This window comes from Odocoileus virginianus, chromosome 29, assembly GCF_023699985.2.
Source record: "Odocoileus virginianus isolate 20LAN1187 ecotype Illinois chromosome 29, Ovbor_1.2, whole genome shotgun sequence".
Lineage (NCBI taxonomy): Eukaryota > Metazoa > Chordata > Mammalia > Artiodactyla > Cervidae > Odocoileus > Odocoileus virginianus.
The window spans coordinates 15864864-15888292 of NC_069702.1; the positions used below are offsets into that span (position 1 = coordinate 15864864).

The following is a 23429-nucleotide window of genomic DNA, read 5'->3' on the forward strand; positions in this document are numbered from 1 at the left end:
CGAACACGACTGAGCAACTTCACTTTAAGGTAAAAAAGACAACCAATACTACTTTAAACCAATCCCATACACAGCAAATCATATTTAATCTCAATTAGGAAGAGTCTTTGTGACAGGGTAACTATGTTGCTATGTGCAAACATTTCTTGATAAAGGTTTCAAAGCCCAGTAGCAGACTAGATGGCTAAAAGCATGAATAGCAGAAACACTAAGTGAGATAGACATGGTCATTGCCTGCCTGGGAGCCCTTTATCAGTCCATTCTTTCCCAGTGGTCATCACATTTCCTGCTCAGAGAGGGAGTAGTTGTCTCTTGATCTCAGGGAGGTGGGTCTTCCTCCAGGAGGTAAGTCATAAATTGCTTTCTTACCCAAGAAGAAGAGATTGAGTGTAGGTCAAAAGAAAGCAGGTTCAGTAAATTAAGGATTTACCAAGTTTAAAGTCTAGAATCAAGTATAAAGCTAAAAGAAGAGAGGAAGAGAGAATACAATGTGTTAAGAAAATTAAGCTTTAAAAGAAAAAATAGAGATAATCATCAAATACATAAATAAAGCCTAATCTTTTCCTTTAACTAGGAGTCCTTAATTGCATAGACATAAATGTGTTTGCACAGACTAGCATGTGCTTTGAGGTCAGTACCTATAATCTCTAAATCTTTTTAAACCTCTTTGTATGCTGTGGTAAGCTAGTTATCTAAAGAATAAATGTGAACACTATTTAAGGCATTTCTTGGCTGCTTACACTGATTGTGGTTCATCAAAGAGATGACAAAGTTTCTAAGGTGGAAGGACAGATGCGGACAGATGGACACATCACATTCAAACATATCAGACTACATTCATCATAGAGACAGGACTTCTCTGGTGGCTCAGTGGTAAAGAATCTGCCTCCAATGCAGGAGACACAGGAGACACAGGTTCAATCCCTGTATTGGGAAGATCCCCTGAAAAAGGAAATGGCAACCCACTCCAGTTGCCTGGGAAATCCCATGGACAGAGGAGCCTAGCAGGTTATAGTCTATGGGGTCGCATGAGTCAGACAGAACTTAGCAACTAAACCACAGCCACCACCATCATAGAGTCATGGATACTCTTGTGTTTATAAAACAATGATAAGAGGTTGTCCACTACCTCTTTTCAGCCCTGGTGATAATGTTATGTTACACCCTTTAAAAGAAGCAGTCAAATTTTAGATGGAAGCAGCCAAAAAGTCAAGGTATTAATAGTACAGATTCTAAGATGGAAAGGCCAACTAATCATGAATTCTTTGTACACCTCACGTTTCATATCTATCAGATGAAAATATTTCTGTCCTAAACTCATAGAAAGCATAACAATGTTAGATTCAAGTGTTTTCTGCTCACCATTCCACAGTGTTGTAATGAAGCCTAAAAGCAAGAAACATGAAGAGTGGATCCATGGGGCTCAGCAGTCCAAGTGTCTGTAGCAACAGCTGACATTCTAGTGTAGAAGATCAGTGTCTTTCTAAACTGACATAATTCAAAAGCGGGACAAAAAATTTTCACATTGTATATTGTTTGTTAAGTGTTTTGAACAATTTCAATGTTTACTGCATTTTAATACATCTTATGTTACATTATTAGCTTTCCAAGTCTACCCAAATGAAAAGAAATTTTAGATACAATTTTTAAATCTGTATTTTTTAAACAAATTCTAATTTTGTCAATCTAGGCAACAGACTCAACTTGATGAAGACAAATAAGTATATTCCACAGGTAGGTTGAAACCATGTCTTATTAAGAAATTTTGCTCTGGGCTTCGTTTCTGCACACTCTGAATTTCCTTAAATATGCTATTGTTCTGTCATTAGACTTATACATTTGAGCAGTTGAAGTACTTTTCATATCCCAATGCGCTTATTCCTCATTTTAACGTGTTATTTTCCTCTCCCTGTAAAATTTGATACCTTTTCAAACTTTTGCTCATCCTATTTTTACTACCCAATTCCCAAGGGCTTTCTTTTTTAGAGCATGTGTTTTATTAATATAAATCTCCTGTATACTTATTTAGATATAATAATACAGTGTATCTCCTTTACATTTTGCGTAAGTCCGTTAAGTAGCTAACACACAAAACTGGTGCAGTATTAAGGCCTGTCAGCTTAGCCAAGGGTACGTTTTAGATTCCTGTTTTATTCCTAGTAAGCACATACTCCACGTCCCCACATGCCTTCACAAACACACACTGCAGTGTTATTGTCCTTGTGCACACGAAATGCAAAGTTCCAAAATTTAAAATATGCTGATAACAAAAGCTTTAGGAGCTGATTAAATTAATACGTACATCAAAATATAGCCAAGTAAAATTTGTTTTTCTTTTGATTCTCGGTTCCTTTTTAAAAAATTATACCCTTCCACCACCACACACACACACCATTGGCCAAGCATAAGTTTTCATTTCCACAAGCAAAAACACAGAAAACTCCCATGTTACTTTTATCACCAGATCAGACCCTAAGACACTCTGCTCTCTCCAAAGTTTCACCCATTAAAATATGAGCAAAGAATACACCCCAGCAAGTACTCCAAAAACTAGCAATCCAGATTTCTATCAGAAGCAGTTTTCACACGCTTTCAAATCAGCGCTGGAATCCCGTCTATGAACAGCTCTATCATTTGGCAGCAGCGATCAATGAAAGAATCCAAGCAAACGGCACCAAACTGATCACATTGCAGGGTAAGAACAGCAGTTCGTCCAATCTGTTGCCATAATTCGGGCACCGTGCAGCGCTGAATGGATCACGACAGAAAACAATAAATAAAACCACACACAGTCTAGGTCCTGAATTTGCAGTGACAGAAACCTCCCCAAGTGAGCAAACACAATCGACAGCAATACCTGGCAAGTTGTCTCCAAAGTAATGAGAAAGCACCCAGCTCACCTTGCACACACACACACTTCAGTGGTCAGTGACAAATGCAGGCTGCGCTCGCAGGCTGGGAGACGGCGCCAGCTGCTCTGTCCCGAGCCGCTTAGCACAGTTCAGCCCAGCCGCTCGGGTCCTACCCTCTGCTGCTTCCCGACAGTTTCTCCCATGACTCCATCACGCAGGAATGGAAACCAACCGCTGCCCTTGCCCCAGCACTAGCAGGTTCCCCGGCCTCTGAGCTCAGGTAAAAATGCTGAGTCGCGCAAGGTCATTGCAAGGTGAACGGGGGGCAAAAGGAATGAACAGGGGAAAGGGCGGGACCATCAAGGAAATACTGTAAACTTAAGACACCTTGCTTTTCAAGAGATTTTGAACTCCATAAATCAGAGCTGCAACAATAGTCAGAGAAGCAGTAAATCTGAGAAGCCCCAAATGGCTCACTGCCAATCTGCTAAGCCAGAGGCACTCTTGAATAATCTCTCTCTCTCCCCCTTCCCTCTCTTTATCTCTCTGTGTGTGTCTCACACACACACACACACACACACACACATACATACACACACGGACTTCAGTGCAGCTATTCTAATAGATCAGACATCCTTTTCAAGCCAAAAAGTTTTTTGTATGCCCTTTTCATGTGGCTGTTCCCCAGTCACTAAGTCATGTCTGACTCTTTGCGGTTAACAAGCTTAAAGAAAGATCTTAGAAAATTAAAGTCCTTGCCAAAATCAAAATAAAATAATTCTTTTCAGAATAAAATCATTTCTGCTCCATAGACTAATTCCCATTAATGATGTCTTGCTCTGGGGACACATATTTGAATTATGTAAATCCCCCATATTAAAAAGACAGTAAAGATATATCTATTTCAGAGGTGACTGGCAAAATCAACTAAAACGTCTCATAAAAATGCTTGCCATCTTTTTTAAGATTAGTCTTGACTGATGCACATTTTAATTTGGAGAGATTTCAAAAAGGCGTTTCTGGCCTAAAATATAATCATTCTGCATGTGGATGTTCTAGGCAGATGCAAACATGTTTATAAACGTTTCCCTGTAAAGTCTAAGTTTTTTTTTTTAATTGGGGTACAGTTGCCTTATAATGTTGTATAACCAAATGAAGCAGGTATATGTGTACATATATATATATATCTCCCCACTTGTGGCCCCTCCTCGCATTCCACCCCATCCCACCCCATCCTACCTATCTAGATTATCATAGAACACCGACTGAGCTGAGCACCCTGCCCTATCCAGCAGGCTTTTATTTATCTTATTTTGGTTTTCCTATCCAAAGTGGAGAAAAACAGTTTTTAAGCTTGCCAAAACATGATAAAACATTATTTCTCTTTGTTGTGTTTTCTTTTTTATTCTTACAGGTAAACCATTATTCACTGAAGATTAGATTGATCGCATTAACAGGAAGTCATTCTTGCTCTTTAACCACTTTCCTCTCCCCTCCTTCTCCAACCACGTAACATGAGCAACTCATCTAACCTCCTAAACAGTGGGTTTAAAATCTATAAAATGGGGATTTACTACCAACGTCTGCTTTGGCTCCCTGCTGGGTCAACATGAAGATGAAATGAGACAGCACGTAGGAGCAAATGCTTTATAAACTGTAGAGGGCCAGAAAAAAAAATGTACTTACTGCCTTTTCCACCCTCCTGTTGCCCTAGTTTGGTACTGGGACTAGTGAATTACTTTCTGTGTACTCAAAGAGGACTCCTCAGGCTTCATGGGAGAGTGTTTGTTTCAAGTGGGCTATAAATAGAGCTCAAGATTTTATTGAACCGCTGTCCTCCTGGTGGCGGATCTTGACGACAGTGACCACATGGCCAAAGTCAGCCCACTGTGAACAACATAAGCTCTGTCTGGTCTTTAAGGACAAATGAGACCAGCTGAAAGCCTGGTAGAAAAATGCTCTCGTGCATGACTGGTTTCACGGTTTCTGGTGTCTAGGAATAAGACTGTGTTTAAGGATGTTGCCCAGGAGGATTAATGAAGGGGAAAGTTTGGGGAAAGAATGCCAAGTTCACTGCTGAGTTAATTCAGTAACAAATACACCAGGCCATTCATGCTAACGTTCCTACAATTATGTATGCATTATTTGGAAATAGGTTGAGGGCGGGTAAAGGAAGCAGACCAATGGGAAACAGGAAAGGAGTGACCCTATGAACACCTGTCTTCTGAGACACACAGGGCTGGGGGCTTCACGAATGTTCTCTCAGTTAATCCTTGTAGATGCTATGAGGTAATTGGTGTTATTCCCACTGTATTGCTGTTGTTAAGTTGATCAGTTGGGTCTGACTCTTCATGACCCATGGATTGCAGTACGCCAGGCTTCCCTGTCCTTCACTATCTCCCAGAGTTTGCTTAAACTCAAGTCCATTGAGTGGATGATGCCATTCTATCCCATTTTATCAATGAGAAGAATTTGCCTGCACACTGTTACTGGTGAGTTTTGGGGCTTGAACTACAATCGCCGTCTGCCTGGCCTTGAACTTGGAGGAAATCTGTTGATTTATAACTTACAGAAATAAAATGTGCTTTATAAATAGAGGGAGTAGAGAAGACAAGAATGCAATTACCACAAAACCTTGAGAGTATTTGCCAGGTAAGTTAGCTTTTATAAAAAGAACAGAAATGTTTAGAAAAGTTTTTTTTTTTTGTTTTTTTTAACCAGGAAGTTGATGTAGGATACAGACAAAAAATAATAGTTTTTGTTAATATGTGCCTCTAATTCTTTTTTTTTTTTTTAATGGATTTGGCCTGTCTTCAAGCTGAAGATGAATGTCTATTTTTTTACAGAAAGGAACAGAATATGTGTTTATTTTAATTAATTTTTATTGGTGTATAGTAGCTTTACAATGTTGTGTCAATTTCTACTGTACAGCAAAATGAATCAGCCATACATATACACACATCCTCTCCTGTTTGGACTTCCTTCCCATTTAGGTCCCCACAATGTTAAGTAGAGTTTCCAGTTGCAGGGGTAAAGAATCTGCCTGCCAATGCAGATGTGGGTTTGATCCTTGGGTTGGGAAGATCCTCTGGAGAAGGAAATGGCAACCCACTCCAGTATTCTTACCTGGAGAATTCCATGGACAGAGGAGCCTGGCGGGCTACAGTCCATGGGGTTGCAGTGTCAGACACGACTGAGCGACTGAGCACCCAGGCATAAGCCACATAGTATATTCTGAAGATGTGAGTTTACAGTGTTCCTATATAGTAACTACCACTCCATTTTTCACGAGTATTGTTTTATTTCAATTTGCTTAGATTACAAGATCCTTAGAAATGCCCACAAGGGAACAAGGCAATCTCTTACCCTTAAATGTAGCAGACAAGGCTTTTTTTTTCAACTACAGTTTGGAGTACTGTATCAAGAGTCACAAGTTTCAGTTCCCTGAGTCTGAGGATGTTAATAAAACACCAGGTTCTTTCTACCAGTTTTATTGGAATGCTAGAAGCAGAGCCTGAAATGCAGCCCTGCATGGTATGTATTTCTGCTCTCCTCATTTTAAGTGGCATTGCCAGCTGAGGGAGAAACCTTGAAATTATATCTGCAAGCCAGCAGGGCAATTCACACCAAATCCTTCACACAGGGTATTTGTTCCTGCCTTCAATCTCCCTTTCCCATATTTTTACAATCTTCTCTGAGAATGCCACTGGCTGATGATACTTTGCCTCTGCTTTTAATACTCTCATCTGCAAACTGCACCATCCAACATCACTTCATAAAACCAGCCTCTTCATCCTCGCCAAATCTAGCCTTAAAAAGAAAACTAAATTTCAAAATCTTGGAGCTAGAATCAGTGTGTTGTAGGTATTTTCTTTAAAGAGATAAATATAACTGGGCCACTGATTAGTAATAAGTCAAAATAAATAGAGAAAAAGAATAAAAACAGGAGTTTTAATATTTTTTCAGTTTAGATTCTGAATAAAAAAATAAAAGCACTAACATCATCCTGAATAGCCAATCAGCTCACACAAAAGAAAGTAAAAGGCATTCAGCTATTTGGCATTCATTTTATTGCTATTTTTGCTCAGAATACACATTTTGACACTCACTACAACCCTCTTGTTCTATGGCAGCATATTTAACTAAAGAGCAAGTAAAAAAAGTTTACTCTATAGAGAGGCCTATGATGACTATATGGTGGTGGTGGTTTAGTCGCTAAAGTCATGTCCTATTCTTGCGACCCATGGACTGTAGCCTGCCAGGTTCCTCTGTCCATGGGATTTCCCTGGCAAGAATCCTGGAGTGAGTTGCCATTTTCTTCTCCAGGGTAGCTTCCTGTCCCAGGGACTGAACCCGGGTCTCCTGCCTTGCAGGCAGATTCTTTACCGATAAAACCACCATATAGCAAAGTGAAAAGCTGCTTTCTCTTATTCTTAAACTCATTTTAATTCTTAAGAAAGGATAAAACATAACCATGTCAGAATTATTATTTCTTAAATTTAGAAACTGCTGCAGTGATCTTTCAATGAAATAAAAATCTACTGGCAAAGTTTTCAATTCTCTCTCAAATCAAAAATAATGAAAAAGGAGACATCATTTCTGGTATTTTCTGCACATTGTTATACTGTCCCATTAAAGCACTTGGTTTTTCAAACAGTTCAGCTAGTGTTTTCCTGAGTGTAATTTCACAGAAGAAAATACAGAAAAGCACATTGCACCCTCTCTTTCTTTGTCTCAGAAACTTCATTTCGAGATCCTGATTTCAAATCAGGTAATACCATAAAAAAAGGCTGAGCTCCATAGAATTGATGCTTTCGAAATGTGGTGCTGGGGAAGACTCTTGAGAGTCCCTTGGTCTGAAAGATCAAACCAGTCAGTCCTAAAGGAAATCAACCTTGAACATTCTTTGGAAGGACTGACTGATGCTGATCCTGAAGCTGAAACTTCAATACTTTGGCCACTTGAGGCAAAGAGCCATCTCATTAGAAAAGACTGCTGGGAAAGATTGAAGGCAGGAGGAGAAGGGGATAAAACAGGATGAGATGTTTGGATGGTATCACTGACTCAATAAGCATGAGTCTGAGCAAACTCCAGGAGATGGTGAAGGACAGGGACTGGCATGCTGCAGTCCATGGGGTCAAAAGAGTCAAACATGACTGAGCAACTGAATAACAACAACAAATGAAAGGAAACTTGTATTAAAGTTTAAATGTATAAAGAAAGCATTAGGAAGCATGGGCCAATATTTGCAGTGGGTAAAAGAGCAAATAAGATGGTTTGGTTTTCTGCTTGGTTCTTGCTTCCTTTCTTAATGATGATTCCTTCCTGATGTGTCCTACTGGTAGTATTTAACTTCACACAGATATTAAAGGAGGTCTAGCCTGCAATTCTTTGGAGAAGGCAATGGCACCCCACTCCAGTACTCTTGCCTGGAAAATCCCATGGTCGGAGGAGCCTGGTAGGCTGCAGTCCATGGGGTCGCTAAGAGTCAGACACGACTGAGCCACTTCACTTTCACTTTTCACTTTCATGCATTGGAGAAGGAAATGGCAACCCACTCCAGTGTTCTTGCCTGGAGAATCCCAGGGATGGCGGAGCCTGGTGGGCTGCTGTCTATGGGGTCGCACAGAGTTGGACACGACTGAAGCGACTTAGCAGCAGTAGCAGCAGCAGCCTGCAATTCTTAGAATCTTTCCATGTAGGTGGAACTGGGTTCCTAAATGAGTAGAATTTGGTTGTTTCTAGCTTGTAATCTAATGAGAAAAACTATTTTTCTAACATATTTTCCCCTGCCACTCCTTTCGATTTAATTCCTTTTCTTGGGCTTTAGAAACAACTCCACATGATAATAACTATTATTAGTGATGGAGAGCAAATATTGTTAAAACATTGAAGGTCATTTAGGGAAAAATTTAAAGTAATCTGAAATGCATAAGCTTTTTTTTAAATGTGGATGCTTAAAGATACATATTTCAGGTCTCTTAATGTATATACAGTCAAAATCCTGAAACTGAACACTTCCTGAGCAGTAAAAATTTAATGTTTCTTGAAACATAATTTTGTTTTGTATTGAAGACATTTTTCTCCTGAAGGCAAAAAGATGTTTCTGTTTATGTCTCTCTACTCTATGCTGTAAATAATCACTGTTCTGATTTTACTGAAAATTTTCCTAAATATGTTCAAGTGGTTTTAGAAAAAAATACTTAGGAGTATAAATTAGAAGGGAAAAAATTCTGAAGATTATCATTTTGTGAACACAGGGAAAGGAATTTCTGGGTATTTAAAGTTGCTTTAAAATGTGCAATCAGGAGCACTGGACATATTTGAAATTTTCATAAAAATATAGTCTTGCAATATAATTGTCACCCACGTACAGTGTGACAGGCCATTATAGTCAGGTGGTCTGAGGAAAAGCTTTCAGTCACCTGGCAACCTGGGCTAGGTGATTGTAGCCTCAGATGCTGTTCCACCAACATCCTTCAGTAAGGGCTCCTTTTGGAAGACTGGGACCCTCTGGGACCTGGTTACTTCTGTTTTCTACTAAGTAGGTCCTTGAGGGTAAAACCTTCAAAACATCAGTGTCAATGTCCCTTGAAAGTGAAATTGTTAGTCACTCAGTCATGTCCAACATTTTGGGACCCATGGATTGTAGCTCACCGGGTTCCTCTATACATGGAGAGGCTTCCAAGGAGGCTCAGTGGTAAAGAATCCGTCTGCTAGTGCAGGAGACTTGGGTTCAATCCCTGGGCCAGGAAGATCCCCTGGATAAGGAAATGGCAACTAACTCCAGTATTATTGCCTAGAGAATCCAACGGACAGAGGAACCCGGCGGGCTACAGTCCATGGGGTCGCAAAGAGTTGGACATGACTTAGCAACTAAACAACAACATTAACAGCAGTGAGACAACAGGAACAATTTTATTTTTGACCTTTTTTCTGTTTTCTAAATATTCTGCAATGATCATTACTACCATATAGTAAAAAGAAAGAAGATGGTAAAAGGAAGAAAAAGAGAAACCAATAACTCTAGATCATAATATCTGGGAATCATTTTTGAAAAAAAAAATTTCAGAACTAACCCACCCATGTTGATAATATCTGCAAGTGGAAACATTCAGTCTTTAGACCTGTTATTATCATTTCTCTTATCAGCTGTATTGTGTCTATGTGTATATACAGAGAGAAAGAACATGGTGTATATCTAAGTACTCATGAATACATGATCAGAGTTTTTGAATAACTGTGCTGTGCTTAGTCACTGAGTCATGTCCGACTCTTTGCAACCCCATGGACTCTATCTGCCAGGCTCGTCCATGGGGGTTCTCCAGTAAAGAATACTTGAGTGGGTTGCCATGCCCTCCAGGGGATCTTCCCAACCCAAGGATCGAACCCAGGCCTCCTTCAATGCAGGCAGATTCTTTACCGTCTGACCACCAGGGAACCCCTTTGTTGTTCAATTGCTCAGTCGTGTCCAACTCTTTGTAACTCCATGGACTGCAGCATGCCAGGCTTCCCGGTCCTTCACCATCTCTTAAAGCTTGCTCAAACTCATGTCCTTTGAATTGGTGATGCCATCTAACTATCTCACCCTCTGTCCCCTTCTCTGCCTGCCTTCAGCCTTTCCCAGCATCAGGGGCTTTTCCAATGAGTCAGTTCTTCACATCAGGTGGCCAAACTAGTGGAGCTTCAGCTTCAGCATCAGTCCTTCCAGTGAGTATTCAGGATTGATTTCCTTTAGGATTGACTGGTTTGACCTCCTTGCAGTCCAAGGGACCCTCAAGAGTTTTTTCAACACCGCAGTTCAAAAGCATCAATCCTTCAGCACTCAGCATTCTTTGTGATCCAACTCTCACATCCATACATGACTATTGGAAAAACCATAGCTTTGACTATACAGACCTTTGTTTGCAAAGTAATGTCTTTAGGAATAAGTAGAGAACCCCTACTTATTCCTAAAGGGGGAATGATGAACTAACAGTATATACAATCAAGAAAATCTATTGTCTTCTAAAAAAAGAGCTTGCTTTAGTGCATATTTTAGAGCTCTGTTCTGTAAAGTCAATATAAATTTATTTGGGGGTAACCAGGGTGCCTCAACTCACTCGTTTTCTTGCCTGGAAAAATCCCATGGACAGAGGAGTCTGTGGACTGCAGTCCATGCAGTTGCAAAGAGTAGGACACAACTGCGCACTTGTCAGCAGCAGCAAGCAGGGTGCCTAAGGGAGAGACTGTATTGCTGAAGTCACATGGGCCCTCCTTGCACTTTTCTTTGTGCTCTATATATCTCCTGACCTAACTGGGAACCAGCTGGTAGAGAACTCAGGGTCACAAGAAAATGAACAAACATCAGCCTGTTAATCAAATGGCAGACTCAGGTCCTCAATTTATGTGTTTCTTGGGACCAGCTGTGTTGAGCATAAAGGTCTTGAGGCCAATCAGGAGTATTTGGACTCAGGTTAAAATTCATTCACCCATTAGTGTTTTATTTGTGTGTTTGTCTGCTTAAATAATATTTGAAGGACTGGAGAAATAGAAATACCAAATGCATGCATATTGAGCATTTAAATTTCCAATAGTTAAGTCATAGCCATATGTTTTCCTTTTTAAATTGAATAAAATTTTTCTAACATGCTCATAAGGAGAAACAGGTTTATTAGCTAAGCAAGGCTGTATTTCAAGGGGTGGATTTTGCTCTTTAAACAAAAAGTCAATGCAAATAATACTGAGAGTGCACTATGCTCTTCAGATATTGCTGAGCTAGAGGATCAAAAATATAAAAGTGTGATATTCACAAAACAACAATCTCCAACAGATTTTAAGGAAAACAGTAAATTCTTCCACTTATTCATATCTCTCTTTGGACTCTGACTAAACAAACCTGTGTTTTTGCATTATTCCTACTCTTTAGTTGGGATACTATTAGAACTCCAGGGTCATTTTTGGAAGCTAAATAAAGTTTGAATACACATAAATTATATATTTATGGACTGAACTAATATCATGGACTGAATTTCATCTTGGTTGGCAAAAAATTTGAGAAACATGATTTATTTATTCATATCGAAATTAGAGTAAAAGATCTGTTTTATGATTCTATTCTATCATGGAAAAAGACAATGTTTTTTAGTTTAATCTATTCAAGAGGAATAATCAGATTTTGTTTTCTGTTTAAAATTTAGAACAAGTTTTTGTTTAAATTAAATATCTTAATATTAAAGAAAATGATATATATAGCTTCCTCAACTATATATTGTATGTGTGTATCTATCAACTATCTATCTACATAATGCATACACACACATTCTAATCTTTATTCATTTGTAGCAATTTATGCAGTTATTGTCATAGTTCATCTATAAAATTTTTAAATACTATTTCACTTTGAATATTTTATAAGCATTTTCCTTGTATCAAGAATCATCAGATGAGATACTGCAAAAAAGAAAAAAGCAAAACACTTTCAAATTGTAAAATATATGAATAAAATTATTATTTAATTTGCTGTTTTCAATGTCTGAATAATATTCTTTTGCATGGTATAACACAGGTTATTTGTATGTTACTTTATTTGGAGGCATAAACTTAGTTTTCAGGTTTTTTTTTTTTTCAGTAAATTATACTACTCACTACTAGGAATATTTTTGTTTTTCTGTAGATTTTGTTTTTCAAAGCCTTAGAATGAATTTCTAAGAAAAAAGATCACTATGTTAAAAAGTCTAATCTAATTGGGAGCTGTCTTCTGATGGCAAAAAATTAGCACATATTAATTTTAAAGTACCTTTTTTGGGGACAGAATGTGAGTGAATAAGCATATTTACCAGTACTTGTTATAAATTATTTTGGATACTTTAATCCACGTATCAATTTTTTGAGTTCTGATGGTTCAAGTTGTTTGTACAAATTTTGTAACCAGCCTTATTTTTATCCATAGAACAAGGACAGACATTTATCCCAATAAAACATTAGATACAAGCTGGTGCTGATCCCCTGTTTCATTTATACATGAGGATAAGTTCTAAGTGACTTCTTATACATTCTGGCTACTATACATCTATGTCACCCAAAGAAACCACTGCAATTTTTATTTGATAAATTCCATGTGTGGATCCTTTGAAGGTCTCAAAGCACATCTTGCAATACGAAAAATATCATTAAAATTAATGACGGAAGAGAACAGCCATTGTTTCCATGTTGCAATTCATCAATCACTTCTTCACAGTAAGAGACATATTTAAATTTATTCACATTTTACATTTTAATAGTTGCTTTAAAATTGTATCTTGATATTCATTCAATATGTTCACATAATTTCCATATTATTTAGTCTAGAAATAATAGAGTACATTATAACAGTGAAAACAAATTTGTTAGTCATATGTAAATTTGCTTTATTACATTGAACTGTATCAACAGAGCATTTTTAAGGAATTATACTTAAACATGGGGCAGGAGTTTCATCCTATTAGCCTACAATAAAACACATTAGAAGTATATAAAATAGAAGGACTAACACTGGTATAATTTTGCACTGACATCTTTTTCTTATTCACTTTTCTTGTCTCCACCATTGCAAATTTTGACAAGGGAAACTAGAGAAATGAGAAGAATCTTAGCACCACCAAGAATTAGCAGCAAATGGAGAGGTGTCCTTGACTGGTAAAAAGAGAACTGGAATGGGAGGCAGAGGAATTCTGCTACTTGTTGACTGAAAACCTGGGCACATCACTTTCCCTCTCCAGGTCTCAATTTCCTTACCTGTCTAATGACAGTCCAATCAGACAATGGATGCTGAGATGTCACGTAAACTGAGAATCTAAGGGGTTCCCATCAGATGTTAATCTGTACTTAATTTTATGACTTTGGTGTTGGATTTTTGTTGATTTTAAAATGAGCTCCATGGCTTTTACTGCTAGGCAACTATAAATAATAACACAATATAAAGGTCTATTACAAACCGTTCAGTTCATACCAACAGTCATTCAGAAAGCAAAAGATAAACAAATGATGCAGACAAACTGAAGTCATAAGCATTTCCATGAAGCTTTTCAAATTGGCTTAATGGCAGTTGTCAAAATATTTCCTCTGATAACACTACCCTTTGCATGTCCCATGACATCTCCTATTAAAACAACAACAAAAAAGAAATCTTTATAGCAACAAACAATCTGTTGTGATGAGGCTATTGTGACATTTTTGAAAAGGAGGGGAAAATGAGAATAAACAAGTAGGCACAGGCAATAGTGGAGGTAATAAACACTTCTCCCTCAACAGGGGATCAATAAATGCTAACCAGCTCGAGAGAAGAAAACAACCAAAAGAAAGATTTCACGGAGGAGGAAGAGGACTCAGCATAGGGAAGAAACCTAAAACAGGAGTCCTACTTCTCTCTAATGAAAAGTTATAAATTACCTAAAACTAGTTTTCACTTTATCACAATAAGGTCATAATTTTAGAAAGAAAAACGGACCTGCTGACATCCAACTGAAGCTCTTTTGATGATGATAAAACCAATCACCTTTGTGGTGGTCTTAAATGTCTCTTTTCTGATTTACATAGCAACCCAACTAGGCTAACTCCTAGAGAAGGAAATGGCAACCCACTCCAGTATTCTTGCCTGGAAAAAAGTCCCATGCACAGAGGTACCTGGTGGGCTACAGTCCATGGGGTTGCGAAGAGTCAGACACCATGAAGGGGCAAATAAGCACAAGCATGAAATTAGGCTAAAATGAACAAGAAAATGAAGAGAGGCCACATGACCCCAGAAGTCTGTGCTTTGCCTGCTTCATCATGTTTCTGAGAAAAAAGAAACTAATTAGAGAATAAAGACTAAATGCATATAATCATTTCCATTTTACAGATAAGGAAAATCTAGCTTAGGAAATCAATACCACTTTGTCATAATATCGATATCACCCAGCAAGTGGTCAATAATTCTACACTGTCTTAGAATCTAAATCAAAGAGAGATATAGGCACTTGGATTTTAATAGCCAAGATAATGGGAATACCAAACACAAATCAGGCTAAGAATTTAAACAAAGAAACTAGCCAACTGGGACAGATCTCAACCAAGAACCAGGATCTGGGGTACATGGCCATGATTTTGTATTAAATATCTCAGAAAAGTCTCTACATTAAAAGGATTATTTTCACTGTACTATTTATACTTGGCTTTAAACACATGATAATATGTGAAACTCTTAATTTCAATAAAATGAATTATGTGCAAAACCTCTAAATTATTACTTATTATTTATCAAATAAATGATTCAATAAATTTTCACACCTACATTCTATGATGACTTCTAACTTCCATCTACCTACTTCTCTCTTAAGGATATAATGGATGCCTATCAAGCAAGATCTGCTTTACTATTTATTTAACTTTCACTTTAAGGAATTGACCATGAATCATAGATATAAAAAAGACTGTAGGAATTTCACAGCTGAGAATACTGACACCTTCAAATAAAAAGTCTCTTGCTCAAAGTGCCATAAATCCTGAGCATTTGACTCTGGCATAGGAAACAGCATGGGAGTCTTCATTTGGTTGTTATTCCTACTTTACTACGAAGTTTTGTCTTATGATTTTTACTCAAGTAGTTAGGTCTTTTTTCCCTATTGTTACAGATCCACTGCCCCAGATGGTCAAAAAGAGGCGGTTTTTGGAGAAATCTAAACAGACTCATTCCCTGTTGCTCCTGTCCTCTCCTCCTATGTGAATCTTGGGCTCATCGAGGTGTACCAAAATGAGAGTGTCAGTTGCTCAGTCATGTCTGACTCTGCAACCCCACCAGGCTCCTGTCCATGGAATTCTCCAGGCAAGATTAGTGGAGTGCGTATCCATTTCCTTCTCCAGCGGATCTCCCTGACCCAGGGACTGAACCCAGGTCTCCTGCATTGCAGGCAGATTCTTTACCATCTGAGCCACCAGGAAAGTCCAAAGTACACCGAGGTGATTACTATTCTGCCATGGACTTTGCAGTGAAGATCGACCACGGCTATTTCTGATTAACTCATCCTGATATGAGGTAATTGTACTAAAAAGAAAATAAAGCAAGAAGAAGGCTCTCAAAGAGTAGAAGCAGCAGATCTTTCTGGCTTTCTGACTAAGGTCTAAGTTGAGAGGAACATGGAAAAGGCCTAGCAAGTCAGCTGACTGACAGGTCATAAGAGAGAGCCACCTACTTAGAGGCAGGATAGGGACCATGCTGGAACTGAAGCCAGTCTCCCTGGAGAACGGGTGTCTCACGGCACGAAACCACGTGTGAGTGTGCTTAGTCACTCGGTAGTGTCCGACTCTCTGTGACCCCACGGACTGCAGCACACCAGCCTCCTTTGCCATGGGGATTCTCCAGGCAAGAATACTGGAGTGGGTTGCCATGCCCTCCTCCAAGGATCTTCCAAACCCAGGGATCAAACCCAGGCCTCCCGCATTGCAGAAGGATCCTTTACTGTTTGAGGCACCAGGGAAATAATTGATGCTATTTTCCTTTATTTTCTCCTGGACCCTTGTGAGAATCCAGCCTTGCATCAGGCATTTTATTGGCTCTAATAGGACTGGCTGTACTGATAGATTATGAAAGCAAGAGGCTCTATGAAGTCATCATGGGATGACTGAAAATAGCTAATAGAAACAAATCTCCTGAAGAGAAAAAACACTACAGGAAGTCAGGGGAAGCGAATGGGAGTTACATGTCTCCATGTGAGACTCTCTGACATCTTAAAGAGCATGGGTTTTATTGTTAGGGCTGGGGATAGTTTTCTTAAGGTAAACGAAGATATTTTTGGCTGGGGGAAAAATCAGTTTCAAGTTCCAAATTTTCTGTTAGTTTTATCTAGATTCTGAAGAAAGTGTGAATTATTTTTTTTGCAATTTAATAGATGTCACAGAAAATAATCTTAAGTTCAAGATACTGCTTTCAAACTTAAAACTCCCCTGAACCAACATCTGATAGAACAGTCAGGTTTATTTTAAATAGTTATTATGATCCAATAATCATGTTATGAAGAAATATGAAAATGATTTTATGAAAAGGTGAGAAATTCTCACTTGGGCCTCTGATCCTTATTATTAAAAATACAGTTATTATAAAAGAAAATACTAATTATGTCACCAGCTTTTATTTCTCTAGACATACATATTTTGCACAGAAGTGATATGAATATATTTGAAAAAAATGCTAAAATCAATTTTGCATTAATGCATGTGTTTGTTTTTCTCTAGCTCTTCCTGAAGATTTTGAACTTGTTCATGTGATAATAAAAGATGTGAAGATTTTCTTTTTAATCAGTAAATACTTGCTGTTAATTGTGGTTAAATCTTCATCATTAAATTTTCTACTTTTACTATAATTATCAGTGAAATAAAGTGATAAATATTTAAGTAGTGTAATAAGAAAAAATAAATTTTATGTTAAAGGCAATCTAGAAATTTTGTACATAGATTAAGTAGCATGAATATAAGAAGGGGTGGAGATGGTTGATAACAGGGTGACATCCTTGCCTGTCAAGCCAGTGTGGACCGGGAATTTCAGGTTTCTGACTAGAATTCTCTATGCATCAATCATGGACATCACCAGATGGTCAATAGGGAAATCAGATTGACTATGTATTTGCAGTCAAAGATGGGGAAGCTGTGTATGGTCAGTAAAAAGAAGACCTGGAGCTGACTGTGGCTAAGATCATCAGCTCCTTATTGCAAAAGTGCATGCATGTTTGCTCAGATGTATCTTACTCATTGTGATCTCCTGGACTGTGGCTTGACATGATCCTCTGCCCTTGAGATTTTTCAGGTAAGAATACTGAAGTGTGCTGCCGGTTTTTCCCCCAGAGGATCTTGCCAACCCAGACATCAAACGTGTGTTTCCTGCATCTCCTTGGAGATATCAAAAGAACATTTCATGCAATAATGGGCATGATAAAGTACAGAAGCAGTAAGGGCCTAATAGAAGCAGAAGATATTAAGAAGAGGTGGCAAGAATACACAGAAGAACTACATAAAAAAGGTCTTGATGACACGAATAATCATGATGATGTGGTCATTCACCTAGAAACAGACATTAGTGATCAGTGCAAAAAAATAGAGGAAAACAATAGAATGGGAAAGACTAGAGATCTCTTCAAGAAAATTAGAGATACCAAGGGAACATTTCATGCAAAGATGGGCTCAATAAAGGACAGAAATGGTATGGATCTAACAGAAGCAGAAGACACTAAGAAGAGGTGGCAAGAATACACAGAAGAACTATACAAAAAAGATCTTCACCATCCAGATAATCATGATGGTGTGATCACTCACCTAGAGCCAGACATCCTGGAATGTGAAGTAAAGTGGGCCTTAGGAAGCATCACTACAAACAAAACTAGTGGAGGTGACGGAATTCCAGTTGAGCTATTTCAAATCCTAAAAGATGATGCTGTGAAAGTGCTGCACTCAATATGCCAGCAAATTTGGAAAACTCAAAAGTGGTCACGAGACTGGAAAAGGTCAGTTTTCATTCCAATCCCAAAGAAAGACAATGCCAAAGAATGCTCAAACTACTGCACAACTGCACTCATCTCACATGCTAGCAAAGTAATGCTCAAAATTCTCCAAACCAGGGTTCAACAGTACATGAACTATGAGCTTTCAGATGTTCAAGCTGGCTTTAGAATAGGCAGAGGAACCAGATATTAAATTGCCAAGATCTGTTGGATTATCGAAAAAGCAAGAGAGTTCCAGAAAAAACATCTATTTCTGCTTTATTGCTATGCCAAAGCCTTACAACAAACTGGAAAATCCTGAAAGAGATTGGCATACCAGACCACCTTACCTGCCTCTTGAGAAATCTGTATGCAGGTCAGGAAGCAACAGTTAGAACTGGACATGGAACAACAGACTGGTTCCAAACAGGGAAAGGAGTACTTCAAGGCTGTATATTGTCACCCTGCTTATTTAATTTATATGCAGAGTACATCATGAGAAACACTGGGCTGGAGGAAGCACAAGCTGGAATCAAGATTGCCAGGAGAAATATCAATGACCTCAGATATGCAAATAACACCACCCTTATGGCAGAAAGCAAAGAAGAACTAAAGAGCCTCTTGATGAAAGTGAAACAGGAGAGTGGAAAATGTTGGCCTAAAACTCAACATTCAGAAAACTAAGATCATGGCATCTGGTCCCATCACTTCATGGCAAATAGACGGGGAAACAGTGGAAACAATGACAGACTTTATTTTTTAGGGCTTCAAAATTTCTGTAGATGGTGACTGCAGCCAAGACATTAATAGACACTTACTCCTTGGAAGAAAAGTTATGACCAACCTAGACAGCATATTAAAAGGTAGAGACATTACTTTGCCAACAAAGGTCTGTCTAGTTAAGTCTGTGGTTTTTCCAGTAGTCACGTATGGATGTGAGAGTTGAACTATAGTGAAAACTGAATGCTGAAGAATTGATGCTTTTGAACTGTGGTGTTGGAGAAGACTCTTGAGAGTCCCTTGGACTGCAAGGAGATCCAACCAGTCCATCCTAAAGGAAATCAGTCCTGAATATTCATCGGATGGACCGATGCTGAAGCTGAAATTCCAATATTTTGGCCACCTGATGTGAAGAACTGACTCATTGGAAAATACCTTGATGCTGTGAAAGATTGAAGGTGGGAGGAGAAGGGGATGACAGAGGATGAGATGGTTGGATGGCATTGCCAACTCAATTAACCATGAGTTTGGGTAAACTCCAGGAGTTGGTGATGGACAGGGATGCCTGGCGTGCTGCAGTCCATCGGGTCGCAAAGGGTTGGACAAGACTGAGGGACTGAACTGAACAAGGTAATGCGCTAAATCCTTCAAGCTGTGCTTTAACAGTATGTGAACTGAGAACGTCTAGGTGTACAAGCTGGGTTTAGAAAAGGGAGAGGAACAAGAAATCAAATTGCCAACGTTCGTTGGATCATAGAGAAAGCAAGGGAACTCCAGAAAACCATCTACTTCTGCTTCACTGACAACCCTAAAGCTTTTGACTCTGTGGATCACAACAAAGCGTGGAAATTTCTTAAAGAGACAGAATACCAGAACACCTTACCTGCCTCCTGAGAAACCTGTATGCAGGTCAAGAAGCAACAGTTAGAATCAGACATGGAACAACTCACTTATTCCTAATCGGAAAAGGACTACATCAAGGCTGTATATTGTCACAGTGTTTATTTAACTTCTATGCACAATACCTCGTGTGAAATGCTGGTCTGGATGAATCACAAGCTAGAGTCAAGATTACTGGGAAAAATGTAACAACCTCAGATATACAGATGATACTAGTCTAGTGGCAGAAATTGAAGAGGAACTAAAAAGCTTTTTGATGAGGATGAAAGAGGAGAGTTAAAAAGCTGGCTTAAAACTCAGCATTCAAAAAACTAAGACAATGGCATCTACTCCCATCCCTTCATGGCAAATAGAAGGGGAAAAGGTGGAAATAGTGACAGATTTTATTTTCTTGGCCTCCAGAATCAGTAAGATGGTGACTGCAACCACGAAATTAAAAGACTCTTGCTTCTTGGAAAGAAAGCTATAACAAACCTAGACAGCATATTAAAAAGCAGAAACATCACTAAGCTGACAAAGTTCCTTATAGTCAAAGCTATTCCCAGTAGTCATGTATGCACATGAGAGTTGGACCATAAAGAAAGCTGAGTGCTGAAGAATTGATGCTTTTGAACTGTGGTGTTGGAAAAGACTCTTGAGAGACTGAAAGGAGATGAAGTCAATCCTAAAGGAAATCAACCCTGAATATTTATTGGAAGGACTGATGCTGAAGTTGAAGCTCCAGTGCTTTGGCCACCTAATGTGAAGAGCCTAGTTCAGTTTAATCACTTAGTCATATCTGACTCTTCGGGACCCCATGAACTACAGCACGCCAGGCTTCCCTGTCCATCACCAATTACCAGAGCTTGTTCAGACTCATGTCCACTGAGTCAGTGATGTCATCCGACCATCTCATTCTTTGTCATCCCCTTCTCCTCCTGCCATCAATCTTTCCAGTATCAGGGTCTTTTCCAATGAGCCAGTTCTTCACACAAGCCCAACTCATTGGGAAAAAACCTGGATTCCGAGAAAGACTGAATGCAAAAGGAGAAGGGGCCGACAGAGGATGAAATAGTTAGATAGCATCACCAATTCAATGGACATGAGTTTGAGCACTATCTGGGAGACAGCAGAAGACAGAGGAGCCTGGCATGCTGCAGTTCATGGGGTCATAAAGAGCTGGAGATGATTTAGCGACTGAACAACAACTATATACATCAACCATATACACCAGCAGCCAGATCTCACATCTGCGTAAACTCACCCCTAGGATGAGGAATAATGAAGTAACATATCTAAAGGAAAAGGAAGCTTTCAAATTTACATAATTTAAACATTTTTATTAAAAATATTTTATAGTATTTGCAATTTAGTATCTTAATACAAAGCCTTTCTGATCCACACTTGTTACAACTCTAGACATCATTTCAAGCACTGCCATTTTTAATTACCAATCACTTTCCAAGGAATACATACATATCAAAGGATCTCATAATTAGAGAAGATGCCAGTGGCCCTGTAGCTCAAATTCCTAAAGGGAAAGTGTTAGTCTGACTCTTTACAGCTCCATGGACTGTAGCCCGCCAGACTTCTCTGTTCATGGAATTCTCTAGCAAGAATACTAGAGTGGGTTGCTATTCCCTTTTCCAGGGGGTCTTCCCAACCCAGGGATTGAGCCTGAGCCTCCTGTATTGCAGGCAGGTTCTTTTACCATGTGAAGCACCAAATTCCTCCTTACTGTTAATTTTAAAGTATGGCCTGAACAATATATTTTTCTTGCTCACTGTAACAGATCCTTAATATTAGAAAGGTTCCAAACCTTTTATGAATATGGAAATGTTTACACTGATACTATATATCATGAAAATTCACTCATGAATAGGAAAACACAGCAAGTAAGTACTGAGAAGGTATTGATTAATAAATACATTACCTTCATACTTTCTCCTCTGTGTTAATAATTATAATGACACACATTTCTGTATGACAGTTTTTCAAATTACTAGTGAATTATTTGTTACAGTTTCACAGCTCTATAACTAAAAGAGAATTGACATTCTAGAACATTTTTGTCTGACTGGGGTGAGAGAATGAAGTGCTGGCGTTTAGCCAGCTTGTGGTTAAACAATATAATACTTTCATTAGCACTGTTTATTACATTTGGAAAGCAGAGCGCCAGTAGGATAGATGAGGTAATAGAGACTTGAGGACAAATGATTTTCTCTATATCATTAGAAAATTAAGTTGTACAAGAAAATCTATAAAATGGAAAAAAAAAATGAGGCATAAAACAGCTGCCTGACCTGCCCAGAACAGTCAGCTACACTAAGCAGGGGAACCATGAGTAGTAACGGAGGTCATGTTACCCTACAGTCTGTGCTGCTGATGCCAGTGCTGTGTTGGATCATGCATTTTGCAGCATATTGATGCATACGCCTCTTGCTTTAATTATGATCAAGAACAAAATGGATAGCAGGCTATTAGCACCATGACCTTGGAGGACTCGAGCATTCCTCAAGATATTACCCCTGTTATTTCACGTGTGAAGAAACTGAATCATGCAAAGGTTAAGGGCATTGCTCAAAGTCAAAAAGCTATTTTGTGCTGAAAAATAAAGACGAAGGAGATATTATCTAACAAAATTGGTAATTTAGTTATATAAAAGGCAAGGCTGACATTTTTAGAATAAGCTCAGTCATAATGTCTGCCATTTATTGAGTGCTGATTATTTTTCAAGGACTTTACATACGTTTTTATTATTCTCCTAACAGCCCTGAAAGGTAGGTACTCATTTTATCTTATAATATAATCCTCATGTTACAGATGAGGAAATTGAGTCTCAAAAACGTAAATAGCTTGCTTGCCCCAGATTACACACATACGTAGCAGGTGATGAATCCGGATTTGACACTGAAGACCACACTATTTTCAAATATAACTTTGGGGGACTCCAGCTGATATTTCAATGCTGGAGGTTGACTACAGAAAGAAATTCCATAGCTGGGCACATCAGTTCCTTACCATCTGTCTTGCCTCACCTCATTTTGCTGATCCTGTCCTACTTATTAGTACTCAGGTCTGAAAAACCCCATCCATGCTATTTCACTAACATCTTCGTTTATCTTCTAAGCTTGCCTCATCAGACTATTTTGTGGGTGAGAAAATTTACACAACAAAGAATGTTAGAACGATGTACTGAAAGTCCTGAAGTAGATTCTATGCCTGAAAACAGGGGAGGGGTGTGCTAAAGAATGTTAAATAAACTTTTACATGTATAAATATATTCAGTTCCGTTGTGTGTACACATGTGCTAAATTGCCTCAGTTGTGTCCGACTCTTTTTGACTCCATGGACTTCAGCCCACCAGTTCTTCTGTCCATGGAATTCTCCAGGCAAGAATAATAGAGTGGGTTGCCATTTCTTTTTCCAGGGCATCTTCCCGACCCAGGGATCGAAACTGAGTCTCCTTCAGCTCCTGCACTTCAGGCAGATTCTTTATCACTGAGCCATCAAG

At 38.7% G+C, this 23429-nt stretch overlaps 1 protein-coding gene and 1 long non-coding RNA gene across 7 annotated transcripts in view; one reads left to right on the plus strand and one right to left on the minus strand.

Moving 5' to 3' along the window:
• Positions 1–23429, minus strand: part of ARHGAP24 (Rho GTPase activating protein 24) — a 545723-nt gene that overhangs the window by 165585 nt on the left and 356709 nt on the right. The window contains exon 1 of one of the 6 annotated variants that reach the window (XM_070458187.1): positions 2901–3066. The exons of the other annotated variants lie outside the window; for them this stretch is intronic. The gene's annotated coding sequence lies outside the window, so the exon portion shown is untranslated. Of the gene's footprint in view, positions 1–2900; positions 3067–23429 lie in introns of those variants that run through there. 6 annotated transcript variants of the gene reach the window in all.
• Positions 3417–23196, plus strand: LOC139032031 (uncharacterized). The gene is made up of 2 exons (XR_011484570.1): positions 3417–10562; positions 15482–23196. It is a non-coding gene; the product is annotated as an uncharacterized lncRNA (long non-coding RNA).